This window comes from Berghia stephanieae, chromosome 9 (assembly GCF_034508935.2).
Source record: "Berghia stephanieae isolate SIO BIC M18660-M18661 chromosome 9, UCSD_Bste_1.3, whole genome shotgun sequence".
Lineage (NCBI taxonomy): Eukaryota > Metazoa > Mollusca > Gastropoda > Nudibranchia > Aeolidiidae > Berghia > Berghia stephanieae.
This window is the reverse complement of record NC_088368.1, coordinates 39,719,956-39,735,583: the sequence shown is the minus strand read 5'-3', so window position 1 is coordinate 39,735,583 and position 15,628 is coordinate 39,719,956. Positions and strand designations below refer to the sequence as shown.

Here is a 15,628-nt window from a genome sequence, read left to right as displayed (position 1 = left end):
TTCAGTCATTCATTCATTTTCTTCTTCTTCTTCTTCTTCTTCTTCTTCTTCTTCTTCTTCTTCTTCTTCTTCTTCTTCTTCTTCTTCTTCTTCTTCTTCTCTCCCTCCTCCTCCTCCTCATCCTCTTTCTTCTTCTTCTGCATGAGAAATGTTATTTTTTGTGACTCGGCTTATCTGTAGTTAATGCAATGAGATAAATCTTTACAGCTCTTCTTTCCTCTAATTTAGGCGGAGTTATAGAATTATGTAGGTGGTGCTATGAGAATGGCATGTGTGATTTTAGTATTATTACAGCTACTACTAGTACATATGGTTTTTTTTTCAATTTTAAATATTCAGAGTGAACAACTAAATGACGCCGATGTGTTGGTCTATATTTTTAAAAACAAATATTTCAAATTAACGTTTCCAAGATTTCAGTAATATAATGTTCATTCATCTAAGATAATGTTCAACCCAAGAGTGCCTGAGGAGAGTGTCGTGTCAAGGAATGCTTAATTTTCTGTTTCTTTAATACAGTATTGTTACAGACTATTATTACATGGCAATTACATGTCTCTATCCCTAAAAGGGATTGCTATTAGCGGACGAGTAGCGTCCCTTGATTGGACGTCACCGGTGGTGAAGTTCTTTGTAAACCTACCAACTATAAGCCAAGCGCTCCAAATAAAATAAATATTCATATTTCTGTACAAAAATGCATATCATAATCAACGTGATGCATTTTTGTGCAGAAATATGAATAATCAATTTTGTATTCGGAGCGCTTGGCTTGTAGTTGGTTTGTTTCCAAATAACTTCTCCACCGGTCCCATCAAGGAAAGCTAATCTTCCGCTAATCTCATTCCCTATATACGTATCAATCGTGATGCAATCTATCTTTTCTTGCTGATTTATGCCTTTTCTCTATCACTAAATAATGCTTTTTCTGTTTGTAACTTATGAGAGGAATATTGAATTACTCCATTTATTTGATTGATTGTCGTATTTTGGTCACAGTTCGAATATAAGCTATCAAACGGATTTTCACCGCAATGTTGGTCATAACGTTTTAACCAGATTATTGACTTTTCTATATATGTTAAATTAGAATCCATATCCCTTTTTTAGAAACATCAAGCAAGTGCCTATCTAATGGGTCAAAAAAAAGTTCGATTTCCAATCAAATAAGCTTAGAGTTCCGTTGATTATATTTCTCATTATTAAAACATCAATCTCTTCTTGTCACATTTGCTTTACCCTGACATAACACCTTCTTGAGACGTCGTGTCACGTATTTAGAACAAAAGAGGAGCAAGAAACAAGTCATTGAATGAAAATTATTGAGGCCTTTCTCACGTTCCTCACGCTAAGGGAAACAACCCAAGTATTCCTTTAGCCTGACTTAAAAGATAAAGTAAAATATGGTACCTTTTACTTTCCCTAATAGGAAAAACAAAAACCCTCCAAAACCTTATGAACTTTACTAAGATCTATAATTAACCGCTTACAGGAAGAAAAACCTACGACATCGATATAACCCTTATAGAAAAAAATCAAACAACATAGGACTGCTCTGCACTTACTCTCAATATTTCTACGACAATGGCAGCAGACAACTAAAAGAATGGTTATATTAGGAAATCTTATACTTTTACCACTCGATCATGGTTTGTTTTACAACTCTTAAAATGCTACTAAAATCGACAAATTGAATAAATAATTGTCTGACTAAGGATCCACGGTTAGAATATCAATATATTATAGTGAAGCGACTTCAAGAAACGTACGTAAGGTCTCCTGAAATTCAAATGCTGTCTATCGTTATCTGTTTCTGGCTTGATTTTGTTTTTTAATCGCTGAATACTTGGAATATTAATGTATTGTGGAGTACAATTCTTTTTAAAAATATCCTCAGACATATGATGCTGAACAGAAGGCCTGTATTGCCTGTCTAACTAAAAATGGCTGCGTAAGTATTTACTTAATTGACAGCTGACCATGGATCAAACTCAACTGGTTTTCTTCAAAATAAATCATGACAAATTGCAAGAAGGTCTCCATATATAATAAAGGTCCGAAATCTGCTATGTAAACCTGTTCGAGTATGAGGGTAAATCTCTTAGATGAGAATCGTATGTATTTATTAATACACCCATTTATTTGTTAATGTATCATGTCATTAAAACTTTTATCATTAGTTATATCCTCTAATTTTTTCCTACAGAAAATAAATACAGCTGTCCTACTCCTTCAATGTTGTAAAATGCAACACAATAAAATATCGAAATAACTCAAATGTGTGACATTTATTTTAAAATGTCTTAATAATAATTTCAACACAAAAGGGGGTTTCAGAATATCACAAATAAGAATACATCTAGAATTCCAATGACAGAACATAGTGTAAATTATCTAAAAATCACAAACATCAAAGAGCTTCAAAAACACAGCTGTACCTGTCTGGCGTGTTACAATGTTATTATATACTCGGAATACAATTCGGCATCATGGTCATGAATGGCATTGAAGGACCTGAGGACTATTAGGATCAGGGGGTTGTATCTGAATTATACAATTATTCCATTATCTTGTTTTCAGTATAACATGACAGCTCCAAATGATAGCAACTGTTACCATAACCATTGTGGTACCGGGTGTGAGGTAAGTCCAAATAATGGATTTCAATGTGGACCACTGTCCTTTTTTTTTTTTTGGTGATTTACAAAGAGAAATAAAGAGAGAAAGATATACGTAGAAATATATAGAGAAAGATGGAGGTAGAACGAGAGAATGAGAGAAAGAGATAGAGAGAGAGAGAGAGGGAGAGAGAAAGAGAGAGAGAGAGAGAGAGGGAGAGAGAGAGAGAGCGATACGATAGAAAAAGTATATATATACAAGTGTGTGTGTGTCTGTGTGTGTATGTGTGTGTGTGTGTGTGAGAGAGAGAGAGAGTAACAGAAAAAGAGACAGGTGAAGAGACAAATGAAGATGGACAGAAGACATATAATGATGAAGAGATAAGTAATGTGAATAGAAAGAAATAAAAGGAGTGAGAGATAAAGAGATAAAGTGAGTGAGAGAAAGAGAGAGAAAGTGAGTGAAAGAGAGAGAGAGAAAGAGAGAGAGAGAGAGAGAGAGAGAATTGAAGAGAAACAACGAGAGAAAGGAATTTGAGAACGAGAGAGAATATTAATAATAATAATAATAATAATAATAATAATAATAATAATAATAATAATAATAATAATAATAATAATAACAACAACAACAACAACAACAACAATAATAATAATAATGATGACGATGATGATATTAACGGTAATGATAATAACACAATTATCACCATGATCATACCATCATCATTGCCAGCTGTCATCACCATCTTCATCATCATCATCATCATCATCATCATCATCATCATCATCATCATCATCATCATCATCATCATTATTATCATCATCATCATCATCACCATCATATACAGAATCGCCTCCTGAATATTTTTCCATCCTTTTTTTCAGAAACTGAAGAACCGGATGATTAAACAAAGTCAAGGCTGAATAGAATCAGAACGAACGAACTGTCAATATTTATAAAAGAAAAAAAAACAACTATAAAATGGAATTTAGAAAACGTATAAACCACGCTCTTAAATTGTAATATTTTGGAATTAAACATCAATAAGATTTTCGGGAAAATGGTTTTATTGTGTAAAACTTTTTTTTTACTATTGTCGGGTGTACCAGGTACTTATTACTCTTTATCAGACTTTATATATACAAATATATATTATATATATTATATATATATATATATATATATATATATATATATATATATATATATTATATATCTGTCCCTGTGGAAAGTTGCCATTTAAAACCCCAAAAGCTGCAAAAAGTTGCCATAAAAAAGGGCAAATGTTGCCATTAAAATTGCCAAAAAGTTGCCAAATTTTGCGGAACATTATCTGACAAGGAGGAGAAAAAATTGCGATTCGCGAACGCACAAAGGCCAAAGTTTCAAATGATAATGATAATAATACAGTACTCGCGTTATACTGGCACGGTCAGTCATCACCAAAAAGTGTGCTAGTATCCGATTGTGCCGGAATCCGATAAAGGCTTAAAGTATTGTAGTGCATAAAATTAAAAAATAAAGTTATAAAAAGAATCTACATGTTATAAAACAAAAGTGTGACCAAACCTAATCAAAAAGCCAACAAATGTAAAAGATCAAAGGCTGAAATTAAAAAGAATACATTTATAATAGTTTTGTTAGTTTTAGATCCAATCGACCGCATTACATCATATACCAGATCGCTGAAACAAAAAGCACAAATCAAACCACAAAACATCATAATCATCATAACTTAACGATCACGGTGTTCTTAATTTGAGATTACCCAAAAGTCTCACCCATACACCAGCACTAGATCCCACTTAGAGGAAAAAAAACAGTACATAACAGAGAGATGATTTACAAGGAACACAATATCATCTCCCAAAACTCTAACTATACATTTGACTGTTCAGCCAAGGTCAGGACACAACTAAGTAATCGCCTTCCAAGACAAAGACAGAAAGTAATTGGAAAAAAGATATATAGGGAGATAGTGACCTCCTGCCCACCATGGGAGGTCAAAGGACCCCACCCAGTAGTTGGTGCATTGTGTGTTGAGAACTTTGTGGGATGGATCCAAAAACCGTCCAAAACAATGACGAACTATTCCAAACTCTCATCAAATCCTTTTTTTCCCCTTTTTTTCTTACCATTTTGAGTAATTCTACTATAGGTTGGGGTTCGTACAAAAACTGACATCATTTATCTATAAGATATGTGAAATATTGTAATATGAACAGAAACAACAAAGAACATGCCTAAATGTCAAATCCATTTTTCCAATGCCCAAACCGACTTCAATAAACGCCAAGATTTTGTAATTTGGTATTAAAAATTAACCAAATTGCCATTGGTGAAAATTACTCGGGTGCCCCGCCTCTTTATTATCAAAACAGAAATAAAAATCGCTTTTATGTCCATTATGGAGCTCTTTCGGACCAAAAAAAACCCCCAAAAAAAACAACAAAAAAACAAAGAAACAAAACAACATTACTACTGTGTACAAATTGCTATGTAAGCGGTGTAATTGTGTATTAATAATAAAGATAAAAATCTAACATTGGTTGTACGGAACTTGGAATGCATCACAGGAGGATACAGATTTTCATAAATGGGTGCATGCGTTAGCTACTCAGAATAAAATGGATGGATAGAATTTAAAAAATGAAGAAGTATGGAAAAGAAAACAGCAAAATCCAATGGGAGAGGGAATAGGAAGAAGATGATGGAGGTGGATTGGACACACCCTTAGAAAGAATGACTCCACTATAACCAAGAATGTATTGGACTGAAACCCACAGGGGGATTAAGGGGGAGGCCATGAGGATAATGGAGAAGAATTAAAAAAGCTGATATACAAAGAAGTGATAAGACATGGAACGATATAAAAAAGTTAGCTCAGAGAAAGATGAAATTGTCTATGGCCTATTCCCAGATCCAGGTTGAAAAAGGCAATGATGATGATGTACGGAACAATGCCGATCCCCAACCCAATTCCACTCACATACTTCAATGTGCTCAAACTAAATGGCCAGTCAATCCATCGTTTTGTTAGACAACTAACGTTCCTCTATTGTAACATTTTACTTGTAATCAACATTCCTCTATAAATTACACCATTATTGTAACATTTTACGTGCAATCAACGTTCCTCTTTAAATTATACCATTATAGTAATATTTTACTTGCAATCAACGTTCCTCCATACATTACACCATTATTGTAACACTTTATTTGAATTATAGACTATAAATACGTTGCTAAAACAGTATCTAAAATAAATTACACTTTCAAATTTGATACATTAAATTAGATATAAAAGTTTACGATATTAAATTAAAAAGTAAAGTATAGGGAATGATCTTAGCGGAAGAGTGGCGTCCCTTGATTGGACGTCAAGGTGAAGAAGTTATTTGTAAACAAACCAACAACAGGCCAAGCCAAGGAATTTATCCAATAGAAACTGTACGGGGATCTTATTGGCTATCCAACCAGCAGCCTCGATGACTAACCATCCGCCATTAAGACTTGGGCTGGGAATTGCGTTACTGTAGTAAACAAGCGTTGATCGGCCGTTCATGAAATCTAAGAAAATAACTTCTAGCTCACTCGTTTAACTCATAATTATTCAAAACAATTTCTCTAAAATATATTAATGTGACTTCTCAAGGTTTTCTTCACTGTCAAAACCACACAACATTCTATTAATGATTACGTCCGAAAAGGCATACTGACAGGTCGACTAAGAGCTGAACTCGTCAGACAACAAACATCAATGCGAAGTGTAGAGAGGGTCGAGCTCTTGTTTGTCTTGACCTGTTCTATATAGAGAAACGGATAAATAGTATAGCCTCGTATGTGAGTGGTTGCGTGTCATAGTCATGTCTTTAATTTGTTTCTATTGTTTATGTGTTTAGTGATGATTCTCTCACACTCACTGCATCATCATAGCAAAGAGACGCCAACTTTAAATTTTGTTAACAGGAATTTCAGACACCACTCGTAGGAATTTCAATGCTGAAAGAGGAATTCCCGCATACAAGAAAAAGGAATTGGGGTGGTATGTGGCATACATATTGTATATTAACTAGTTCTAAATAGATAGCTGATTTGAATTATATTATGATATATAAACACAATGACAAATACAATTCCGAAGTTTCCTTATTTCAAAAGAAGTAAAGCTCCAAAACCTAATAGTAGTGATTGTAGTACTGGTGGTAGTGAGGATGAGGTAGTGTTGGTGATAATGGTAGCAGTGGTGTTGATGATGATGTGGTTGTGGTGGTTGTAGTTGTAGTAGTATTGATAGTGATGATGATGTGGTGGTGGTTTTAGTAGTAGAGGTAGTGATGTTGATGTGGTGGTGGTGGTTCATTAGTAGTGGTAGTGATGACGAAGTGGTTGTGGTAGTTGTAGTAGTAGCGGTAATGATAATGATATGGTGATGGTGGTGGTTGCAGTAGTAGTGGTATTGGTGACGATGTAATTATTGTGGTTGTAGTAGTAGTAGTAGTAGTAGTAGTAGTAGTAGTAGTAGTAGTAGTAGTAGTAGTAGTAGTAGTAGTAATAGTAGTAGTAGTAGTAGTAGTAGTAGTAGTAGTAGTAGTAGTAGTAGTAATAGTAGTAGTAGAAGTAGTAGTAGAAGTAGTAGTAGTAGTAGTAGTAGTAGTGTAGTAGTAGTTAGTAGTAGTAGTAGTAGTAGTAGTAGTAGTAGAGAGTAGTAGTAGTAGTAGTAGTAGTAGTAGTAGTAGTAGTAGTAGTAGTAGTAGTAGTAGTAGTAGTAGTAGTAGTAGTAGTAGTAGTGGTAGTGGTGATGATGTGCTGGTCGTGGTATAGTTGTAATGGTAGTGATAATGATGTGGTGCTGGTGTTTGTAGTAGTAGGGGTAGTGATGATGATGTGGTGGTGGTTGTTGCAGTTGTAGTGGTCGTCGTATTGATGTGGTAGTGGTGGTGGTTGTTGGTAGTGATGGTCTAGTAGTAGTGGTAGTAATGATGATGGTAGTGTCGTGGTGGTTGTAGTAGTGTTGATGATGTGGTGGTGGTGTAGTGGTAGTGGTGAATATGTAGTGGGGGTGGTTGTAGTAGTTGTGGTAGTGATGAAGTGGTAATGGTGGTTGTAGTAGTAGTTAATAATATAATAATAATAATAATAATAATAATAATAATAATAATAATAATAATAATAATAATAATAATCACCATAATAATAATAATAATAATAATAATAATAATAATAATAATAATAATAATAATAATAATAATAATAATAATAATAATATAATGATGATGATATTATGGTTAATTGGGTATCGTGGTCTTTTGGTATAACGTTAGTATCTTTAGGTATCATTTTAAAGCGCTTCGAGCAGGTTTCGTGGATATTGAGCTGTATAAAAGCTAAAGAATAAAAATAAATAAATTATAATATTCGATTCCATTTTCAGGGTCGCCGCAAAATATGGAAAAGGTCGGGAATGATTTCAGGGCATCGGGAATTCGGGGGGAAAAGGTCGGGAATTTATTCAGGGCATCGGGAATTCGGGGGGAAAAGGTCGGGAATGATTTCAGGGCATCGGGAAGTCGGGGGGAAAAGGTCGGGAATGATTTCAGGGCATCGGGAAGTCGGGGGGGGGGGGACAAGTCGGGAATTTGCTGGTACAAATGTGCCCGTTTGTGTTTATATATATATATATATATATATATATATATATATATATATATATATATATATCATCCTTTTTTCACTAGTATTTGTCATGTTGATTTGAGGATGTGCATAAAATTATACGTAAGCGTGGAATATATTTTAAATATTCTTATATCTTATTCACGCTTTCACTCTTTGTTAGAGAGATTGTGTTAAGTAAAAACAAACTTGAATCGACATCTTTGAAAAGGGAAGGCATTCGATCAGAAAATGAAATGTTTATAAAGACAATCTTTAACAAGGTTATTTCCCTTTACAAATCATGAATATATCTACTATATTTTATTTTCTACAATGATTCTGATTTATTCCCATTTTTTTCAACCCAGTTTGTAGTAAAAATGAGGCCTTCCGAGTATTTTAGCAACATCTTTCTCATTTTTCTCCAAAACTCCCTGTCAACTGATTTACCAGGTTGGGAGTTATGCCATGTCGCTGAACAATAACTGAATATAAATGACGTTGTTGAACTTCGTTTTGATTTTTTTTTTTTTTTTTTTTTGTTGTTGTTTTTTTTCTGGTGAACGTTCAATGGGTAGTTTTGTGGAAAGACTAATAAACTGCTTTATATCAAAATTGCATAAAACGGACAATAGTGATTGCTTGCTATCCTTTGATTAGGATGCTAGTCTATCGCAAGAGGGAGAGGGGGGGGGGGTTTCAGAAAAAAATTTCGAGTGCACCAAGGATTGGTCTTAGTCCCTTTACGTTTGAAGTGAGTGCTCTACTAATTGAGCTATCGGAACCACAAAGTAATTCATAATATGGATGCTATAAGTTTCTGAGACTACATGAGACTTCAAATTTTTGTAGCACTATGGATGACAACATTGCAAGGTTGATAGGTAAAAAAGCCAAACCATGTTCTAGTTACATTTGAAACAAACAAATTATATCACTGATCTCGTCTCATTGAGATATAAAGAATGATGGATATAAAAATCAAGAAAATCGGCCGATAAATAAAAAAGTTGCTAAAATAAGCTAAAATAAACAAAAGCAATTTTTAAAATCATATTTTTTTGTAAAACAGTTGGTTTTCAATCGATATTTCTGAAATAAGTACCAATGTTCTTCTTTTTTCAAGCTGATTTCACAATGTGACTTTCAAACTCCTCAGGATTATATTTTTTACTTTTATATTTTAGCTTTTAGACCTACTCAAAAAGGTGTTATATTCCTTGCGTAACAATAGCGTAATACATCGACGGTGAGATTCACAATTCTACACGAATGGACGGTGGCAGTAGATCAAAGAGGTGTACCAAATTTATTTACCAACTACTTTTCTTAGTGCTAAAATTACAAAGTAATAATTTCGCGTCCGAAAAAATAACTCTCAAGTTACTATCTCTTTATTACAATAAAATTGATACAACGAATGACAAAATCGCCCAACAAATAAGGGAGTTATAAATTATTCATACCCTCTCGACGGATGATCACCTTGTCGTGGTGGGAGGGCTTGCGTATCTCGAACCTCGGACCTCCAATAAGAGAAAAAAGGAGAGAGATCAGACGAAGAGTAATCCAACGGCCCTCCAGGAATGGGGGTTGAGCGTAGGGGTAACAACCCACCTCATAAAAAGCAAACTGTTAAAGAAACAGAAACCAGACGTAAATCCACAACAGGCGGCAGCAGAGAAGCGGACCAGAATACTGGCTTCATGACGGTAGGAGTAGGAGGTCAAAGCCAAAAGGACGCCCCCGACCAGATTGCAGATCTGTTGTCACCAAAACGCAATCTCAATGTCTCGTGTTGGAATGTTAGGACCCTATATCAAACAGAAAAACTGGCACATGTCCAGCGCGAGATGTTGAACTACAAGATCGATTTGCTAGGCATATCAGAGGCAAGATGGGTAGGAGCTGGGAAGCGCCAACTCTCTAATGGTGACCCGATCGTTTGGTCAGGTCGAAAGGATGACCAACACAGAAAAGGTGTTGCCCTCAAGATAGCCAGGCAAAACAACAATTCACTATTGGATAAATGAAAGCATTTTATATACAAGGCACAACTCAAAATACACCAAACTATCAATCCTCACATGTTACGCACCTACAGAGGATGCAGATGAAGAGAACAAAGAATAATTTTACGATATTTTAAGAATGGCCGTTGAAAACATTCCAAGACATGATATGCTCATGATCATCGGAGACCTTAATGCAAGAGTTGGCAATACAATTAAAGAACAAACAAATCAGTCAGTTGGAAAGGAAGGCATAGGGGTTATGAACAACAATGGAAACAGACTGACAGAATTTTGCAAAGAACACAACCTCATTATTGGTGGAACTTTCTTCCCACACAAAAACATACACAAATTGACCTGGAAATCACCAGATGGAAAAACAGAAAGTCAGATAGACCATATAATTATCAACAGAAAATGGAAGAGCAGCTTAAAAGATGTCAGAGTCAGACGATTGGCAGACATTGGAAGTGACCACCATCTTGTCAGATCCAAAATCTCTACTAAATTGACGAAAAGAAAAATAGCAAAACAGAAGAAGAAAAGTTTCAACACAGATAAATTGAAAATACCAGATATCCAAAACCAGTTCAATATCTCACTAAGAAACAAATTCAGTGCAATACAAGACAGTGCCACTGAACACTTAGGACACAATAAATCCAATACAGAGAATTGGTTATCAGCAAGGTCATGGGAGCTAATTAACCAAAGAAAATCAATCAAACTAAATCTGAAAAGAATATCATCTCACATTGAAAACATTCTTAGAAAAGAGCAAGCAAGGTTCAGAAAAAGGAAGTCATGTAGTGACCACATATTTACCCTGAGACAAATCCTGGAGCAAAGCATTGAATGGAACAGCCCCCTCTACACCATTTTTGTCGATTTTGAAAAAAGCCTTTTTACAGCTTACACAGAGAGTCCCTGTGGAAAATACTCCGCCATTATGGTATACCGATGAAGATAGAAAACTTAGTAAAAGCAATGTACAGCACCTACCAATGCCAAGTGATCTGTGGTAACAATTTAACAGACAGCTTTTATGTAACAAATGGTGTAAAACAAGGCTGCATACTCTCCCCGCTTTAGTTTATCCTGGCTCTAGACTGGCTCATGAAAAATAGAATTGATGGTAAGAAGAGAGGTATTCGCTGGACACTGACATCATTTCTGGAAGATATAGTCTACTCAGAAGATATCGCGTTTGTTTCCAGCACACACAGAGACGCCTCAGAGAAACTAAACGCACTACACAAGAACGCCTCGAAAATTGGACTGAAAATAAATTTTGATAAGACTGTGTACATTAGGGTGAATCCAAAACATGACAGTGAAATTAGGATAGATGAACATATAATTGAAGAGGTAACAGAGTTCTCCTACCTCAGATCCAAAATATGAGACGACGGAAATGCAGAACACGATATCAAGCACATACTTCAAAAGGCAAACCAGGCTTTCGGCATGCTGAAAAACTTTTGGAAATCAAAACAAATAATGAGAAAGACAATGCTGAAAATATACAAGAGCAATGTTTTAAGTGTACTGTTTTATGGAAGTGAAAGCTGGAAAATGACATCCTCCTTAATATAGAAACTAGAAGCCCTTCAGAACAAGTGTTTAAAAAGAATGTTTAATTTATTTTGGCGTACAAAAATAAAAACAGTGGATCTATTAAAGAAAGCTGACTGCACTAGCATTGAAAGCCAAATAAAAAGAAGATGGCGTTGGCTGGGTCATGTGACCAGAATTGAAAAAGAGTCACTTCCCAAGACAGCCTTGTACTGGACAGCAGATGGGAAGAGAAAGCGGCAAGACCCAAAGAAACCTGGCGAAGGACCATGGAGAAAGAATTAAAGGAAGCAGGCCTGTCCTGGAACACAGCCAACGCAAAAGCAGCCGATCGCAAAAAATGGAGATGTCTGGTGGATGCCCTATGTGCCACAAGGCCCGAAGAGGATTAAGTAAGTAAGTAAATTATTCATAATGTTTTTTTAAGTTATTAATATAAACCCGATCATTGGAGCCAAGTCTAAAATGTACAAGTAAAAGTGTAGTTTAATATGTCTAATTTGGTTTATCATCATAAACCTGGACTTTTTTCTATTTTCCGTCCACAATTCAAGGTTAATCGAGCTCAGTCAAAGTCATTCGTATAGAGATTAAATTGCACAGCGTCCCTGGTTGCATAAAAAATAAAATGGCGGCGCTCGACCTCTCACTAGCCACTTTTGATGACGTTTTCCTACCTGTTGTCGTCTCTAGTCCTGTATTCTCTATGCAGCGACCCAGCAGTGCCTGTCCCGCGATGAGATATGTGCGTGTATGGGCCCTCTAACAGTAATCTCCCATGTTATTCCATCTATAACTAAAGTAATCAATCTTCCACTCTCTAACAGTAATCTTCCATCTTGTTCCATCTAAAAATAAAGTAATCAATCTTCCACTCCCTAACAGTAATCCCCCATCTTATCCCAAAAACGGGTAAGTTCAACCTTTACTTAAAACATCCATAATTAGACAGACCATAATGGCGTCATGAATTATCGATGTGATTCAAACTTATCCATTCTTTTACTGCATATATTATTCTTAAAATGAATGAATTTATCAAGCACTGTTTACAATACAAGACATCTATCAATAGAAATGTATCAAACGTATTATTTGATATAAATACGTGATATGTTTTTATTCATTTAATTAAAGATTTTTCTTTAGGCAAATCGAACAATAAGTCTCATAGAACAATTTCACCCGATGATGATTTGTATATCAAAATAGAAAGTATATGAAATATAAATGATATTTATCTTAGAGGCTACCAATAAGTCTCAGAGAACAATTTCACTGGGCTATGATTTGTATATAAAAATGGAAAGCAAATGAAATATAAATGATATTTATCTTAGATGCCACAGTCAAGGAAATATAACAACAGGATTGATTATGGTATATTTCATCAGTAAATATGAAAAAATAAAATGTGATGGTATCCAACATTCTGTACAATAATTGACAATTGAATTATATTTTAATCAGAATCATTCATATACATAAACCTTCATATATATATATATATATATATATATATATATATATATATATATATATATATATATATATATTCATAATATATAAAGGTACAACATATATTATAGTACTTTTTAAATTATTTTTATTATTTAATTTAGGAATTTTAAATAAAAGAAACACATACAAATATTAAGTTCCTTATTCACACACACACACACACACACACACGTGCACACACATGCATACACACATTATAAGTACAAAGCAATGAATTTTAATTATCATTTCTTCATCAAGAGATTTTTTTTTATGTTCTCACTGAATCATAACGATCTTAAAAAGTGCTATAAAACAGTTACAAAGGAAGTAAAAAAGACAATTAGAAAAAAAATCCCACCAAAAATAAGCCTTCCAGTTTTCTATTCCAATATTTTCTGACTGAGGGTGTAAATGTTGACATTGTCTGTTCCCCACCATTTTCATAAGGTTCATAGAATTAGAACAAAATGTGACAACGTTGCTCCCAACGCGTACTCGCAAGCTTGTGCAACGGTTGAGTACATGTCCGGAATTTCAAAAAGCAAGAGTGTAAGAATCGTATATCATTCAATTAATATTGACACAACAGAACTATTTTAGTGCTTAAGTACATTTAAAAAGAAGCGAATATGTCGATAAATGTCCAAACACCAAAATCTGAATCCTTGAGTACAGAGCTACCAATCAATATGGAATAGATGCCGTTTATATTTAGAAAATTAGAAATTCTGACCCAAAATGTGTGAGAAAAATCCGTCATCGGATCGACGTGCACTTATTTGTAGGCCTGCTAACCCAATTCCTTATGGGCTCATTGTTGTAATGGGAATCTCAAAAAAAATGATACAAAATATTGTCCATTACAACAATGTTAAACTTGACCCATAATCGGGTCCGGGAGTCAGACCTGTATATATGTACACATTGACGCTGGTCAATGAACCGATCTAGCCAATAATTATATAAATCAGCAAATGGAATACAGTTTTCAAGACATGTCATAAAGCTGAGTTGTCAAGTAGGTTATTGTGATAATATTGTGCTACTTCTATAATTGGAGGGGGGGGGTGGTACAATTGAATTGCTCAGTTGGTAGAGCACTTGCTTCACTATCAAAACGGACAGAGATCGATCCAGGGTACAATCGAAACTTTTTCTGACCCCCTTATCCATCAAGCTGTGATTGGGCAGCTGGGTCTGCTTGATCCGGCGGAAAATACTTTGCCATAAACAACGTCCTATCCAAAGGGTAGCAAGCAATTGCTATTGTCCCTTTCACGCTGTAGAATTCGGGATTGAACTCTGGCTCCATGAGTCTAATGGCTCTGTAGGATTAATTCTTTTTATTTCTCTTATGTTAATCGTTAGAAATTCTGTTAAAACTATTTAGGCTACCTATTCACTATTAATCCTCCGAAACACTGGCTACAAAAACACACACTTCTAGGGAGTTTGGAACCTGATGAGTAGAAGGTGTGACGTCACAACCTCTCTGCCCCTATGAAAAAAACTGTAATTTTCTACAACGTTTGTTCTGACATAAAATATCATTTATCCATACTTGGTTGGCTAAATCATGTGCTGTGTTGTCCAATACACTGACAGGTTTCCCACACTTTGGCAACGAGTCACTAAGCACAGCTGATAACACAAATTTTTAAATATAAAACCTACAGCATTTTTATAGAGCAAATTATAATCAACGTGTTCAAAGCACTTTACAGGGGTCCAAGCCAATGGTATAACTTAACATGTAGGACGTGACATGTAGGTAGCATTACATTTATTTTTTTTGCGACGGACACAACGCTGTATGGTGAGACCTTTTAGGAAGGTATCCATAATTTATCGACTGCACTGAGGTTGGTTCGGGTTCCTGATCTGCCAGAATGAGTAGCGAGGCCAGAAAAACGATTTCAATAAAAAATCAACAGTCCCGTCAACTGGGGCACCACTGGACCCTGGACAAGTGTCAATGTCATAGCAACTTGTCAATGGGATCTCATTAATCATAAATTCCAATTCAGGTAAGCAGAAAGATTGGTTGATTTCTTTAAAACAAAAAAATGTGTGTTTGGAGGGAACTTTATCCAACTCCAAAATTTATTTCGAACCTGATTATGCCATTCAGCATCTCTTGGGATTATACAATGTAGGCCAGAGGCATGGAATTCAAACTCACCAAAGAATCCACACAGTGGATTATTCCTATATTTCAGTAAAAAACCTTTTAGAATCTGAAAGGAACTCCCGGGCAC

The 15,628-nt window shown here is 35.0% G+C and overlaps 2 protein-coding genes and 1 long non-coding RNA gene across 10 annotated transcripts in view; 1 reads left to right on the top strand and 2 right to left on the bottom strand.

Annotated features, from left to right (window-relative positions):
- LOC144980234 (uncharacterized) overlaps positions 1–15,628 on the top strand; it is a 240,613-nt gene that overhangs the window by 106,170 nt on the left and 118,815 nt on the right. The window lies entirely within an intron of this gene.
- The window catches only part of LOC144980233 (uncharacterized), a 164,917-nt gene that overhangs the window by 34,572 nt on the left and 114,717 nt on the right, over positions 1–15,628 (bottom strand). The gene's annotated exons all lie outside the window — the stretch shown is intronic.
- Positions 13,471–15,628, bottom strand: part of LOC144980230 (uncharacterized) — a 20,767-nt gene continuing 18,609 nt past the window's right edge. For all 6 annotated transcript variants that reach the window (XR_013646837.1, XR_013646838.1, XR_013646840.1 and 3 more), the window contains one exon: positions 13,471–15,628. This exon is cut by the window's right edge and continues 912 nt beyond it. This is a non-coding gene — a long non-coding RNA (uncharacterized LOC144980230).